Source organism: Amblyomma maculatum, chromosome 10 (genome assembly GCF_055883805.1).
Source record: "Amblyomma maculatum isolate TAMU_Amacu chromosome 10, ASM5588380v1, whole genome shotgun sequence".
NCBI lineage: Eukaryota > Metazoa > Arthropoda > Arachnida > Ixodida > Ixodidae > Amblyomma > Amblyomma maculatum.
Window position 1 is genome coordinate 113,702,493 of NC_139353.1, and position 16,524 is coordinate 113,719,016.

General features: G+C 47.1%; 1 pseudogene; it reads left to right on the forward strand.

Moving 5' to 3' along the window:
- The first annotated feature begins 285 nt into the window (after window positions 1–285).
- On the forward strand, window positions 286–12,483 carry LOC146177273 (uncharacterized; annotated as a pseudogene).
- Window positions 12,484–16,524: the final 4,041 nt, after the last annotated feature.

Genomic DNA, 16,524 nt, shown 5'->3' on the forward strand with positions numbered 1-16,524 from the left:
CTCTTCATCAGAAATCAAGTGACCAACTGTTGCATGAAAAAAACTGTGTACAGTGAGCATGTTCTCAGAGAGTGCATACTTTGGAAAGCATGCTCAAGCAAAGGCTACGAGCACGTCCGATCAAGAGGTCTTTTTAAGCTGTCGTGCCGTACCACTCTGCAGAAATATGTTGGTCAGTCAACAGGAGAAGTTGGTGTGACATCTCTCATCAAAGAACGCCTTCGTGTGGAATACGAAAACTTGAGTGTGCCGCAAGAGGCCTACTGTTCATTAATTCTTGATGAGATGTCTAGAGCTCAAAAGGTCATATATGACCGGCAAGTCGACAAAGTGTTCGGCCTCGTAGACATCGGCTCTGCAGAGCTCTCAATAACAATCCCTCAGGTGGCAAACCGTCTGTTGTGTTTTGTTTTGAGAGGCTTATCAACATCTTACATTATACCAGTGGGTTATTTTTTCACCCGCTGCCTTAAGAATGATAAGCTTCATTCAATGGCCATGGAAGTCATGCAGTCAGTCGAAGAGGTTGGCTTTCGCATCGCAAGAATTGTTGCGGACAACCATCAAACTAACGTTGCCTTTTTCAAGAGCCTTTCAGAGGAAGGTGCACTTGTACATGCGGTGCCTCACCCTTTCAGAAGTGACCCCCTTTTTTTGGCGTTTGACCCAAACCACTTGATAAAAAATCTCCGCACGAACTTTCTGGAAAGAGAAATGATGGATGAGGGGCAGGCCATTCGAGGTGGATATTACTTGAAGAAGATTTTTGACATACAATCCCAACTTCTAGTTAAACCTGTAAAGTTCCTCACGCGGGCTCATGTTGAGCCAAGCAACCTTGAAAAAATGAAGGTGCGCAGGGCAGTAGATATATTTTCCCCACCTGTGATAGCCACACTTCAGTTCCTCCAGAGCAACCCTCAGTGCGACCCTGAAGCGTGTGAGTTTCAAGATAGTTCCGCCACAATCACGTTTATGCAAATGATATCGAAATGGTATGCCTTGCACAACATTGCATGAGTGAAGGCATGGAAGCACCAAGAGGAGCCATTCTATCTGTCAGATGACGAGCGGCTCTCTTGGTTAGAGTTGGACTTTGTTTGCTATATCGAAGACATTCAGGTCCAAGGAGGCACGTCGAAGCAAAGACTAACCAAGGAAACGTACGAAGCAACAATCATGACAACTAGATCAACAGTGGCGCTAATTGCGTGCCTGCTTGATCACGTCAAGTAAGTATCTTTACAATAATGTCTTCTGTGCGCCTCACTAGTGCATTGCATCTGACCGAATCTCCTATTTTCAGCTTCCGATACGTCCTAACGCAGGCCCTGAACAGCGATCCTGTAGAATCGCTTTTTCGCAGCCTAAGGCAATTCAATGGCGGGAACAACAGAGTTGACGCAAGGGCTGCAGTTTTCACTTCAGAGAAAATACTGAAGGTACCATTAGCGACAAACGAAAATCAACGAAGATAATACAAATTTTGCCATGCTTTGTGCAGGTTGGCATCTTGCAAGCATCAAAGTCCGCAAATGCACCTATTAACTCTGAGGCGAAGGCAGCTATAAAATTTGGCATTAAAGATTACGAAAGTCGTACCTTGCCCGCTGCCATCACCTCTGCTGCGAGAGAGTTTTCGAGAGAGCTTGGATACATTCATGTGTGGTGTGAACCAGCAGCAGACATAGAGTCGGCACCGATCGCATACTTGGCTGGCTACCTTGCACGTGCATGTGAAGGGAAGGTATGAACATTTTTACAAAATTGCATGAAACATTCTTTTTTTTTTTAATTTGGTTGTTGTTTTCAGTGCTTGCCCTGGGGGGAGGGGGGTCTTTATTATTTATATTTAACAAAAGTTTAAAAGTATTCGAGTGCTTACTTTAGAGTGTCATTATTTTTTTATTTGTCCCAATCCTTTGATAAAGGTCTGTGCTCGTTTTCAGGTGCCTTGTGATTCCTGCAAAACCCTGCTGCAGGTAGCAAAGCCAACTGAAGCAATTTATGGAAGTATCAAGAATCTTGACAATGGACACCTAAGGTATCCAAAAATGGAGGTAGTTGCCTTGTGCAAGCTTACATGCACCTTTGTTAGCAAAGTGATGAAGTGCCCAGAGGTGAGAAGAAGCAGCAAGTTATGCAAAATGTTGGTTTTATCCCTTCTCCCCTATTTTGTGCAAAGTCCGGAGTTGATTTGCGAGAGAGGAGACCACAGTCACACCAAGAACCTCTGCAAAACATTTTTAACGAAACTAATGCGACCCCTGCTGACCAACTGGGCAGGAAATATAAACCTGACAGTGGAAAAAATAATACTTGCACATAAACCTCTTTCTAGGAAAGTTCTTCGTTTATAATAGGCTTGGGTGTCCTCTGTGCGTCATGTGACTTCAAAATAAAAAGAAAAAATTGCCTAACCTTCGGGCGTCTGGTTGAACTGGTTGTCTCGTGTTGTTTCTTTTGTAAGTTTGTGTTAGCTAGTATATTCAGGTGGTGCTTCTCACTTCAATATTATTTCCAGCGAAAATGGAGGAACACGCTGAACAATAATGCTGAACGCTACGTCCTGAATTGTGAGTTTCCACAAAGTGCACGCTGAATAAATGGCCCCAAACTTTGTCATGAGTTCAAGATTGTAATATGTTATATTTTATTACAGCGGTTTAAACGCCCGTAACTAAATGGGTGCCCACTCGGCGAGGCGCACTGCTTCTTCGATTCTCGTTGTAAACGGGTCCATGTCTAACTTGGAAAAGCGCTTTCATGGTGACATGCCGCTATCACCTTATCAATAACAAATTTGCACGTGGCATCACCATAATGTGTGAAACGCAGCTCATAAATCCTAAAATGATCCAGCGCCGCTCGCGCGGACGCCTAAACGAAAGCACAGGCACGGCCGCTGCGCGCAGCTCTCCACCTGGACTTGTCCCGGAGCGGTGGCGATGAGAACTAGGCGCAATACGGCTCTTTCGGGAGACGCGACGGGCCGCACCCAAGTGCGCCTCCATTGAGCGGCCGTGTTAGAACACTCATGTTTGTGCAAGCAAGTGAAATGAAGATGTTCCAGCAGTAAAATTTTGTATGGGATATTAGGTCTTCTTCAGTACCTCCAAGAATTTATTTGGCATGATTCTCATGCGTGTAGTGGCCATGATGCATCCACGTTTCACCAGTCATTCCTAATCAGATGGTTTTGAGCTAGCTTACATACTGTTAAGTTTGGGGGTCGCGCGCCCCTCGGTAGTGTTGGCCTGGCGGCTCCGTGGACGGCGGACGGCATCAAAGGTGCCAGCAAAGACGAGGCGTCTTTTAACGAAACAACCTTTACTAAAACGTCATGAAGGAACGGGCAGAGAAGCTGACCCGGAGAGAATACAGACACTCTCACACAGCTGGTGTCTTGCGTCGTGCCAACGGCGCATCAATGTAGTCTCTCAGCGGAGTCTGCCGCTGCTTTATATAGGCATGCCAGTTCACAGGGAAAGGGTAAACCCTCACAGGAAAGGGAGAGCCAAACATGTTGGTTCACGACGAATGACTCAATCGCAGGTGTTCGACCTCATCTCCTCCACCTCCTGCAGACAGGAGAGGGCGACGCACTTTCCCTCGAGCTCCAGGCTTGGCCAGCTTTTGCACACACACGCACACACATTTGGCGCGTGGCAGGAACACGCTGAGACTTGTCGACGGGAGGAAACGTTGCGCGGCCGATGAACGGCGTCGAAATGGCCGATCCGCTCGCGGTTCTGCCTGTTGCTATGCGGTGGCCGCGTCAGCTGTCCCACTTCTCGGTGGAAAAACGTAACAGACTGCCCCGCCGGGGAAGGGAGATCCCGAAGGGCAGGGGACTGCATCCGCTGTCCGGAGGGATCGGGATGTGGCTGCTAACCGGGGTCGTCCGACTCTGTTTCTCTTGAGCCAGTCAGCCTGAAGAAGTCCTTGGCAAGTCCGGGTTTCCAAGACACTCTGCAACTTGTCTTCAGGAGAGATTTCTGACAACCTACAGCATCACAACCATGCTAAAAACTCAACTGGTCAGCCAGCAAGCACGGCACAATCTTCACTAAGTTATGCCAGACTATTTCCCTCTGATGCCCCCATCTACATTAAAGGGCAGCTTAGCAGCACTTGGAACGCGTCCACAAATTTGAAAATCGCGCTTTCAAAAACGTCATTCTCAAACAAAAATAATGCAATACAATATGTTGCAAATCCTATGGCAGGAAGAAAAACACCAAGAAGTGAAAACTGAGGCTTCTCACGTTAGGGGCTCCGATTTAAGCCATCGGCGTTACCGTTGAGATCACCCTTTTCACTGAAGCTTCGGCTGTCCGTTTCACGAAACAACCGTACCTTCCTGTTTCTGTGCAAAGAAACATACGAGGATGAATCACTCGCTTTTCTGAACAACCTATCCCTCTCCTTACGTGTGGCCCACCAGTCACGCAATTTCTCGGCACGGGCGCATTTGTGCCTTTGGGATAGTCGCTTTCTTTTTCGCGATAGCTTACACTTTCTCCATTCTTTCTCGCGCCTGCCTTTCCGTTTTTTTCTACGGCAGCACTGAAACCCATGCTTTCTGCTTTCTTTTCGCAATCTTTGGAGTTTGCTCCCCTTACGATGGCAGCATTCTTTCTCGCGCCTGCCCTTTCGTGTTTTTCGTCGGCAGCGCTGGAATACTAGCCTTCGGCTTTCTTTTTGCAACCGTTTGAGCTTGCTCTCCTTACGACGGCAGCAATCTTTCTCGCGCCTGCCTTTCCGCGTTTTCGGTGGCAGTACTTGAATCCTCTAGTCCCACTTTCTTTCGGCGCAAGCTCCAGCAAGCTAGCGGTCAACGTGCTAGTGGTAACCGAAGCTAGTAGGACACCGGTGTCGTCGAAGTGGTCAAAGTGCGGCGCCGCGTCTGCATCGTGGCCAGCAGCGCATGACTCACTTTCAGTCAAGTCCGAACAACAACCGCTCATGCCAGCCCTCAAGCTAGGCATTTCATCTGGCGGCTCGCCACTCACGTTACACGGGTCCTCCGATGAGCCGCATTGCTCAGCGCTAACCGGCGCAGCATCAAGCTCCTTCGACAGCTGGGGCGCTTCGGATTGTGTAAGGGCCATGTGTGCCTCGTCCGCGTTCGCACTGGGGTTGCTTTCGCGAATACAACTTAACGTGGTATCGGGGCTCGAACGATTCTGACTCTGCTCTGGTCGCTCGCTGTCGCCTTCGCAAGTCTCGCTCTTTTCAGCGTACGCGCACTCCTCGTCGGTCTGCCCTGGCTGATCACAACTCGCGGGCTGCGCAGCTTCCTTGATCGGCACTTCGTTTTTCTGCGTGCCCTGCTCTACGACACAGCTGATTTCGGAAACCGAAAGTTTCTCCTCTCCTAGCTCGTTTTTAGCTCCGTCGCGCTCTACACAAGCTTCTGCTTTCGACTCGAGAGGCGGTTCAGTTACTACCAGTTCCCCACACTCATTTGATGGAACTGTATCTCCTACTGCTACTTGGGTCGGCAGTTCACCTCGCTTAACGGCGTCCCTTCGGACTTCTCGCCGATTAAGCCTGTGCTAACCGTCTCAGCTGGCGGCTCGACCAAGGTAACACGATGCTCTTCTGTTAGAGGCTCGGTCGGCTCGCCACTGCGGTCACGTTGCTCGGCCGCTTCCCCAAGCTGTTTCTCACACTCCGGTGCAAGTTCGATTTGCTCCGGAACTTCCGCACTGTCTAGCCATTCGCTTACAGCGGCTTTAAACTGATACGCCAAATCAAAGTACGCCGTGATACAATGTTTCTCGCTCTCATATCTTTTCCGAAGATCCTGAGGCGTTATCCGATATCGTATCAGCAATGACTCTTTTAGTGCATCGTAATTTTTCAAGCGGTCGCCAACCAATCGCTTGATTTCTTCCGACGCTTCAGCGGAGAGAAGAGCTACCAACTTCTGCGCCCAACTATCTCGCTCGAAGCGTTTACTTCTACAGACATTCTCAAAGTCTGCCATATACTCGGCCATATACTCGGCAATGAGGAACGGTGGCGGACCATCTCGCGGTATTGAAGCGTTACACTGAATGGCATTGCGAGCTTTAATACTTTCCGCGCACATTCTATGTGCTAATATCTCCAGCTGCATCAGTTTCCTTACGCGGGCATCCTCTTTCTCGTGACGTTCTCTATGTTCACGTTCCTCTTTCTCGTGACGTTCTCTACGTTCACGTTCCTCTTTCTCGTGACGTTCTCTACGTTCACGTTCCTCTTTCTCGTGACGTTCGTCAATGATCTCAAGGCATTGCAAAAGCTCGTCATCTTCAGCTTCCAACGCAAGAATAGCCTTTAGCACTTCTGGTTTTCTGAGTTTGTCTGACAAATTCAGACCCAACTCCTTCGCAAGCTCCAGCAATTTTGGTTTGCGCAACGACTTCAAATCCAAATTCATGGCTGTTCAGAGTGCTGCCTTCTCTACTGCCCACTATTGCCTTGCTGCAATTACCCAGCAACAACGACAACACAATTACCAGCTCTGTTCTCTACTTAACAAAACCCTGCCAAAATTCAGTAGAAGAAGGTCCCGCAGTCACCAAACTTCGCAGCCAAGAATCCAACGCAGTCGTTCCGCTGCAGGCAACCAGTCATCACACAGGGCTCGTTGCACTGCTCCCGCCTTTCCGTTGAGCTGCTTTGATACACGGGTCACGCCTCGGACATCTCCGCTCTTCCCACCAGATGTTGCACCTCGGTCAGGCCTGGCTCGTTTCACCGACCACGGTCACTGCTTGGTCGTCCTCGTTCCTCCGCTTTCCGCTGTTCACCAGTTGTTGGACGACGGTATCGCCTGGCTCGTCCCTCCAACCACGGTTACGGCTTGGTCGTCGTCATCCCACCGCTGTTCACCAATTGTTAAGATTGGCGCGCGGCCCCTCGGTAGCGTTGGCCTGGCGGCTCCGTGGACGGCGGACGGCATCAAAGGTGCCAGCAAAGACGAGGCGTCTTTTAACGAAACAACCTTTACTAAAACATCATGAAGGAACGGGCAGAGAAGCTGACCCGGAGAGAATACAGACACTCTCACACAGCTGGTGTCTTGCGTCGTGCCAACGGCGCGTCAATGTAGTCTCTTTCTCAGCGGAGTCTGCCGCTGCTTTATATTGGCATGCCAGTTCACAGGGAAAAGGTAAACCCTCACAGGAAAGGGAGAGCCAGACATGTTGGTTCACGACGAATGACTCAATCGCAGGTGTTCCGACCTCATCTCCTCCACCTCCTGCAGACAGGAGAGGGCGACGCACTTTCCCTCGAGCTCCAGGCTTGGCCAGCTTTTGCACACACACGCACACACCTTTGGCGCGTGGCAGGAACACGCTGAGACTTGTCGACGGGAGGAAACGTTGCGCAACCGATAAACGGCGTCGAAATGGCCGATCCGCTCGCGGTTCTGCCTGTTGCTATGCGGTGGCAGCGTCAGCTGTCCCACTTCTCGGTGGAGAAACGTAACAATACATTACTTTCTATTTACTTTTATCTGTCATGTGTTAAATTGCAGACAAAGCAAATTAGGCATGTGCATCGCTCATTTTTCAAAATTATTGAGCAACTTGTATAGTTGTAAACTGACGAAAACTATGCAGTGTGCCCCAAGGATAAATTGTTGTGGTAAGGTTCTCATCATGAGCATCAGCATTAATTGTAGTCTGAATAGTATAAGATTGAAAATGCATTTTTTTTTTAATGTCTACATCTAGACCTTGTGAATATGAAAATAGCGTTTAGCATTTTACGCTGCCTGCCATAGTGCTTACTGAATAAACCAATGACCAATTGCCAATGTTACAAGAAAACAACATTTCAAAAGTTATTCTGGTTACATATTTTCAGTACCCTGGGATTTTTTGGGAAATACTTGTTTCTGACAACCATGTTTCTTTCTGTTCTAAAATTCCGGAACATATTTTTTTTTTTACCATATTCGTATACATACCTCTTTTAAAACCGGCAAGTAGAACCGCACGCTACAGTGTCTTTGCCTTGTTTGAAGACAGCATAAATCAGCTTTGAAAAATGCTGTTACTCTTTACATACTCAGCATATGGCCTGGGGGATTTTTTGCTTTCATATTGCATATGCCAACCATTATTTCAGTTCAGTTCAGTCGTTCAGTCGTGTCCGACTCTTCGTGACCCTATGGACCATGTCACGCCACGCTTTCCGGTCTTTCACCATCTTCCTAACATCACATAACTTCATCTGCAGTGCCTCGAGGATGCCATCTAACCATCGCGTTCGCTGCCTACTCCTTCTCCGGCGACCTTTCCCAACATCAAATCTTTCTCCAGCGACTCCTCTCTTCTCATCAGATGACCAAAGTAGCTGAGCTTTAACTTTAGAATTTGACCCTCCAATGAGCAGTCAGGGTTTACGGTCGACAATATCGACTGATTTGATCTTCTGGCAGTCCAAGGAACTCTCAAGAGTCTTCGCCAGCACCACAATTCAAATGCCTCAATTCTTCGGCGGTCAGCCTTTTTCACAGTCCAACTCTAGCATCCATACATCACAACTGGAAAGACCATACCACGAGTTATACGGATCTTGGTTGGCAGACTAATGTCTCTGTTCTTTACTTATTTACCTTTGATATATTACTCTGGGCGCTGCGAAGTTTCTTCGGACGAGCTTATTTGCTTGCTTTGTCTTTTATCAGCTCATATGGCGCATGCGTCAGCCTTCTCCTTGCAGCTAACCCCAAAATAAATTCTATGACTACAAAAGATTTTATGTGGCTGTTTCATCATTTAAAATGTCCCTATGAAAGGTGTTACACGATTTTGCTAGAATGTAGTGCTCAAATTAGGTGCATCTCAGAGAGCCTCTGTGTGAATTGTACTGTTTTTGAGACTTCTGATGACGGTCAGCATAACATTCACAAGGAGAAAGAGAACGACATTACACGTGGCGTTGCTTTCCACTGATTTTACATTATGTACCACTTGCACTTTATGCAGCTAGCTCAAGCATGGAGCTTGTTTCATGATGTGGAAACGCCGCTACTGAACATACCTTTCAGCCTCTGCACTTGTAGCTATTGCTGAGGCCCGCCGATACTGTACATTGTGTCATAGTGTATATATCTTCACTTTTGTTTACCTACCCTGTCCTTTCTCCCTACCGCTCACCTCTGATTTTGTCTACCGGTTCCTCCCTACACCTTTATTTCTGCCGCCCCAATTCAGGTGCTTCAGATATCAGCAGATACCGGTGCTGGCAAACCCCTTTTCCTTCCTTTAGGATATATAATAAACCAATTCATACTACTGCTACTGCACATGTGCTAGAAAATTTCTTTTCCAGCCGTATTAGGTACCTCTGACAAAATATGCATTCCATTCATTTTCATAGCAGAGCCTGACTACTACTCTCCCTAGAAGCGAATATTATGTCTGCATACACAAGCAAAGCACGAGCTTAATAGCTGGGATTTCATTTTCTTTCGATCGCGATGCCCCAGTTTTCTCATCATGGCACTGCCATCATTTCCTAGCACGATCGAGCGCAGACCCCTTGATTTTTGTGATAATACACATAAGCACCACCACGTCATGGTGCTCCAGCATAGCAGCTTGATAGGTGCGAAATGGGTGGAAATTGTGCAACGCGTACAAATGAAACCTGCGGCAACGGCTGCGTGTGCGAAGGCTCCTCGACTTACTTTCACCTCAACCTAGCTGAATTAAGCTCTATATAAGAGATTTTGCGAGAAAGCAACACTATGGGCTGGGGCCTCGCCAAAGTTTCCCAAGTTTACAAATGAAGGTTACCTGGAAATGGCTATTTCATGTTTCCGGCTTTCCGCGGCTGTATACAGCTTCACTCACCAGCTCTGATCAGTATACGTACACATCGCGGCGGCGGCGGCATACCTGTTGGCTTAGCTATGCTGTATAATCTTTTTTAAATGAAGTCATTTGTTCTCTTAGTAGATAAAAACATCTTCCTAGGACAATCCTCGCGGATGAATGGTCATTGAATACGGGCTGCACGCGATTATACAAGCGTGCTGTATACGGCGACGTGCTAATCGCAGGTACTGTCGCTGTCGTTTGCATGCAGGCAGGGGTGCGCACCCACCACGTACAACCGGTGAATGCAGACGCTAACCTGCTTAGTTTGTGGGAAGGCAGAGCAGGCATAAAAAACCAGTGAGATCCTTGTCGCGATCGCGACTACCGATGTAGCATCCGATGTGCAAAAGTAGCATGCATGCTCGCTTGCGGGAATAAGGCGAGCAGCATAGCTGGTATATTTGTCGAACATAAGCGTCTTTAGGACATTCAGCCACATGCACTTTAATGCTCAGGAAGTGACCCGATATGTCGGTCATATCTATATACATCATTTACCACACCGCCATTGTGCGCTACGCACAAGATGAGCCACTCAAGTTGGCCCCCTTCCACCAAAAGACTGCTCCATCATGGCCTCAACATAGGAATCTATAAACACCATAACAAAACTCTATTATGATGCGCATGCACCACAGAATCAACATCAGGCACACCATTTTGCTACATCGCCAACATGGCACCACCAAGTCGGATTTATGGTGGTTAGAGTGGGAAATGTTGGGCATGGTTGTTTCTTTTTGTTCATGGTGCATGCAGTATAGTGGTCAAGAATGACCACTATGATGTATGCCCAGCATGTACACCATAAACGACCATGGATACCATTGTTCCACTATAACCACCATAAACCTACCACAAAACGTTGGTGCCTTTATGGCGTGTTATGGTGATTCTATGGTGAGATTTCCGACGCTTCTCAACCAAGATATTGATCAATACATGCCACAGTTTTTACGAGGCGATATATTTTTCTCAAGAATTTCATTGTCATATTTATGATAAATGTTTTATTTGTGATGTACCTACCTTGTGGAAGATCATTTTCATTTTTTCTTTTTTCACCCTCATTCTCAGTTCCTCCTGGTCTTGCATGTAGTATTAAATAAAATGAATTCAACTAATATACCCCTTCTAATATTACAGATTGTTTGGGCATATGTATGGATCGTAACGCTGAGGCTGACAATCAACCTCATTGCATAGCGACAAAGCCGAGTCTACTTCGGGTGTTCCTTTGTGAGTTTATCGTTTGATAGGCCTAGAGTACTTAAGAAAACCTCCGATTGTGTGGTAGCTATTGCCGTGAATGAATTAATTGGCCTAGTTGTCACGAAATTGGCGCACATGGCGAAATTGGCGGCGCGAAGGAAGCCGGCGCAGCCTCTGGGTCGAACATTCCACCACATCCCAGAAACGTCCTTCCGCACGCGAGGAGAGCGCGTGGCCTTGTACGTACCGGCTTCAGCTTCACCCTCCTTCTCATCACTCGGCGATGATGGGGATAACCAGTAACTCACCCAGCCGCAACGTACTCGCCCTCTCCAGAAGTTTCGGCCATGCCGAATCAATGACGACGCGCCGCTCGGCGGAAAGGGGACATTCAAATGAGCGAAGTTAAGTGTATGTGCTCGCCAGACTTCGCGCATACTATTTTTTAAGGTCGCGTTGCTTGTGCTTGTAGAGAGTGAGCTAGTATTGCGGGCGAGTTAGCAAGTGTCAATGCTTGGCTCCCATGGTTCACACTCTGCTGGCAAACCAACAGATCTGCGAGGGAGTGGCGCTCGTCTTACATGGCGGCCACATCATGACTCTCCAGGCGTCGGTCTGTGACAATGCGCGGTGAACAATTGTGTTTGTTTACTTGACTCTCTCGTGTATTGTTCAGTGTTGTAAAGCCTATCTGTTACTGAATGCCTCTTTAGTTGCATGCTTAGCACTATTTTTTTGTGTACTTCTCGTGTGTGTATTTTAAAGTGCAGTGTGAATTTTTCTTTATTGTGTCATGCTGTGTATAAAGTTTCTTTTTATTACTTCTGACTCTGACGCTTACCTTGAACTGGCGAAAGCTAGGCACCAACGGCCACCCCCTTCTGTCACTACAATGTGGTTGACTTCCGACTAAGCTTGCCACCTAAGTCGAGGGCATCTCCTTTGAGACCAGCACAGCTACCCTCCCTCACGCGAGTGTCTGGGAGTGTGTGCACAATTAGTGGCCCATCGGTAATACCTCATAATTATTATTGGGCGAAACAAGTGCTTTATAAGATTTTCCTTTAAATCACTTTCTCTCCATTTTTATGCAATGCAATTCAATAAACCTCGGGTGATAGATGGACTGTTCAAAGAAAACATCTTCAAGCTCTCATACGTGGTGTTTGGAACCGTGCCAGCGGACGAGGGCGCCGGCGCACACCCTTCTCGCTCCTCGGTGGCAGGTGGCGCCGCCGAGGCGTATACGCAGCAGAGCATAGCAACAGTGACGTCACCTGCACCGCAGGCGGAGCTTGTACGCGCTGCGACGGTGCTTCTTCGCCATACGTATCTTTGCGACCGAGGGAGTAAGTCGGATAGCTCCCAAGGTGCCCAATGATTCCGTAAATAGAGGTTCGGATAACGCAGGAAGGCGGCTACATCCAACACCAAATGACGAAAGATCAATGAATTAATGCATGAACGGGAGCTCCAGACTTCTCCTAGGAATAAGGCGGGAGATACGGAACGGAAGCGTATGCGATGGCGCAATGCTTCGCCTGAGACGAAAGCAAAGGAAGCACAAAGGAGGCGCCAACAGCGACTGGCCACATCATCTGGTACCAAAGCCAGGGACTTGGAACGCAGACGCGCGGAGCGAATTACATTCACAAACATTCATAGAAACATTCACGAAGAATGAAATAATTTTGTGTTATTAAGTCGCAATTGGCAGTCATTGGCAGTCGACGTAGCGAGGCAAAGGCCTCCGTCTAGTGAAATTAGGCTGCCAAAGTACCCCATAGGTTTTTTTCAGTGGACTCTGAAAGATGCCTTCTTTGATAGCTGAAGAACTTTGAAAACTACTTAGGAGACACTTGCCAAATTTGGTCTTATCACTTCTGCCTTGAGAAAAAAGGAAAGCGAACACTTTTTCTTGAAATCAAATTCATCATTGACGTCCCGTGATGCCGACTATAATATAGATTGAACGTAATTGCCCTCATGATGGCTGCTAAAGATTTATAAAGGGCCAAATTTGTACTTACGCTATGCTAAGGCCAAACATAAAAAAATGCTCTGAATTTTTAGCTATGTAAACGGAAATAAAACTATACTAGCAGCTAAACTTTCTATGGACCATGGCAAGGGCTTGGAAAAATAGTGAAGGTGACGGGCGTTTTTCCTCTCGTTTAGAGAATGGGACACCTCAGCTCCATGGGCCCCACACTGTCTCTGCAACTCCCAATTCACCGCACAGCATCCCATTTCCAAACATACGCCATGCGAGGACAAATTCTCGCATTTATTATTTCCTGCCAAGCCTTTACTGTAGGGTCACAAGAGGTTGCCCAGGAGTAATTGCCTACCGCAGCTAATGTGAATTTAGGTACCTTTTTAAATTCACAGAGACTCAAATCCGCTACAAAAAAGCTAATTAGAAGCTTTGTAGCATTCGCTTTTTCTGACTCTTTTTCCGCATTTTCTTATTCTCGGTTCTAGCAAACCATGGTATAAACTGGCCCTCCTCTTTGCTATGTTACGGACGCATACAGTATTATGAAATTAAGAAGAACGCTGAAATCATGCTGGTATTTTAACCATGCATTTATTTTTCAACTCGCTTCATCTAGATTCTCATCTGTCTTGCGTAGCCACGTTAGTTTCTTGGTCATCATGCTGCCGCTGTAATTTCCGTAGCTTAAGATGCTTTTCCTGAAAACAGACATTGATAAAACTCAAAATGACATTCCAACTCTCATTCTTGCTATTGTTGTAGAGGCAATGTGTCCACACCCGATATCAGTTTAAATTCAAGAAGCACTAAACGTTTTCTTTTTGGAAAACGCAGTACAATCCCAATAAAATAGATAATACTCTACTCAAGAAAATTTAACATTATGAGCGTCCACTCGAACAAACATCTTTATTTCCGCGTGATCTTTCGCGTGGTCTTGCGAACACCGGTGAAGGATTATGATGCTGCTTATGTACAGATGAAAGAAGTGAACGTTCTGGCACCGCGCTCACACAAATCCCCCAGCAAGGAAGCAGCCACCCTGGTCGCTGTTTAAATGAAAGCGGGTCGACGGGTGTACGGCTTCATGTGCGAAACATGAAAAACATGCGAGCGCCGACGCCGATCGGCGACGGTATGCGATCATATAACCCGGTAGTTCGCGGGAGATGTTTCTTGGAGCACGGTGTAAGGACCGATATAGAGATGGAGGAACTCGCACAACCCAGGCGGGCGGATCAGCGTCCAGAATAGCACTTCATCACCGGTTGTGAGGCGGCAGTGCGGTGGTACTGGTCATAGCGGGGCTTCTGTTCTTGCTGGGCGGCTTCAGTGTTGCGGCGAGCAATTTACCGGTAATTAGCCATACGTGTGGAAAACTGGTCGCCCAATGATGCAGATGGGGAGGCAGGAGGAGAGAAGGTGGTGTCGAATAGGGTTGTTGGTTGACGGCCATAAACTAAGAAGAATGGGCTATAGCCAGTGGTGCGTTGGACGGCGGAAATATAGGCATAGGTAACGAAAGGCAAAATGGTGTCCCAGTTCTTATGGCCAGGACTGACGTAGATGGATATCATGTCGGACAAGGTACGGTGAAAGTGTTCGATGAGGCCATTGGTCTAAGGATGATAACTAGAAGATGTCTTGGGGACGGTGTTGGCAGCGTGGAGTACTTCCGCCAGGACATGGGAAAGAAATGTCTTCCCACGGTTTCTAATCGAGATACACGGAGAAACATGACGCAAGATGATCGCTCGTAGGAAAACCTCACTATATCTTTATTGGTTATTAAGCCTCTATCAATTAAAAATAAAGCCACTAAGAAGAATGGGCTATAGCCAGTGGTGCGTTGGACGGCGGAAATATAGGCATAGGTAACGAAAGGCAAAATGGTGTCCCAGTTCTTATGGCCAGGACTGACGTAGATGGATATCATGTCGGACAAGGTACGGTGAAAGTGTTCGATGAGGCCATTGGTCTAAGGATGATAACTAGAAGATGTCCTGTGGACGGTGTTGGCAGCGTGGAGTACTTCAGCCAGGACTTGCGAAAGGAATGTCTTCCCACGGTTTCTAATCGAGATACAGGGAGAACCATGGCGCAAGATGATCGCTCGTAGGAAAAACTCACAATAACTTTATTGGTGATTAAGCCTCTATCAATTAAAAATATAGCCACTGAGAAAAGTTCCCAATTTGATTGGGTCATAGTGACCACAGTTGATAAAAATGGCGAATCAAGGGAATGGTGTAGTCATACAATTGAAATCAGCCGACGACGGCTTTGCGCTGAAACTTCCTCCGCATTTTCTATAGAATGATTCTACAGGAATGACTTTGTCCAAGACATCCGGAATTTCTTCTCCCTCTACGGGACATTACAGCTCTCCTAGGAGCTGTTCATCCTTGTTATTCCGCCGTTTGGCTTCTGCCTCTGTATTGAGTAAAACTGGATCGTGTCTGTCTTGTCATCTAGCCCAACGAATGCTAGCATGAGGACAATTCCCACGTTACCCACATCAAAGCGGCATTGCACCTGCTGCATATTCGGTACGTATTCCGCTTTCTGTTTGTTACCCACAATTTTTTAATAATACAGCAAGTATCATGGTTGATTACAGCAAAAAAGGCATAGACGTAATAGTTATAGGTAGTTTAAAAACGTTTTAGAATGCGAGCTACAAAAACTGTTTACAGATAAGCATGAATTATGAAATTTCAACATGAACAGGAAGAGCGAAAGAAAAAAATAACACGTAATAGCTAAACGGCAAAATGGATCTAGCAAATAACCAAATAGTAGGACAAACGTAGGCAAAGCATGCTTAACAAATAAAGTGAAAGGTGGCCGCCACCAAATCAACTTGTTACCCGGACGCTCACAGACCGAAATATTGACGGAGCTCTCTACCGCTGGAACCTTTCACTTCCGAGCTGCAGCCGCTCAATGTAAGAGCCGCTGAGCCGACTACGTCGCTCCACATGATCATGATCGCTTGGACTGTAAGGGACATGTGGGAGCCATGAACAGGTTGGCAGCCACTTCAGCAGCTCAAGCATATGAAAGCACGTCTGCTCTATTATTCCTACCGTACCACAGCCAGGAATCTGACGCTATAGGAAGATTTAAAGCCTCGCGTATCATATTGTTACGGTGTAATAAGAAGGAGTGTTTATTCACCGTGCTGATATAGCGGGACAAGATGAAGCCTACTAGCCCCCAGAAACCAACGCTTCTTCCTACTCTTCTCCCACACCATCACAATCCTTCATCGTCGTCAGTAGCGTGACATTTCTCCCTACTCAGACGAATCCCTCAGGGCGTGTTCGTGAGTCGTGCGAGGCTGATACGGCTTCAAGCGGGCAACATGACATAGTTCGGTTTTGGCAGACCGACGACCCGACGCTGTCATGCGGGCTATTG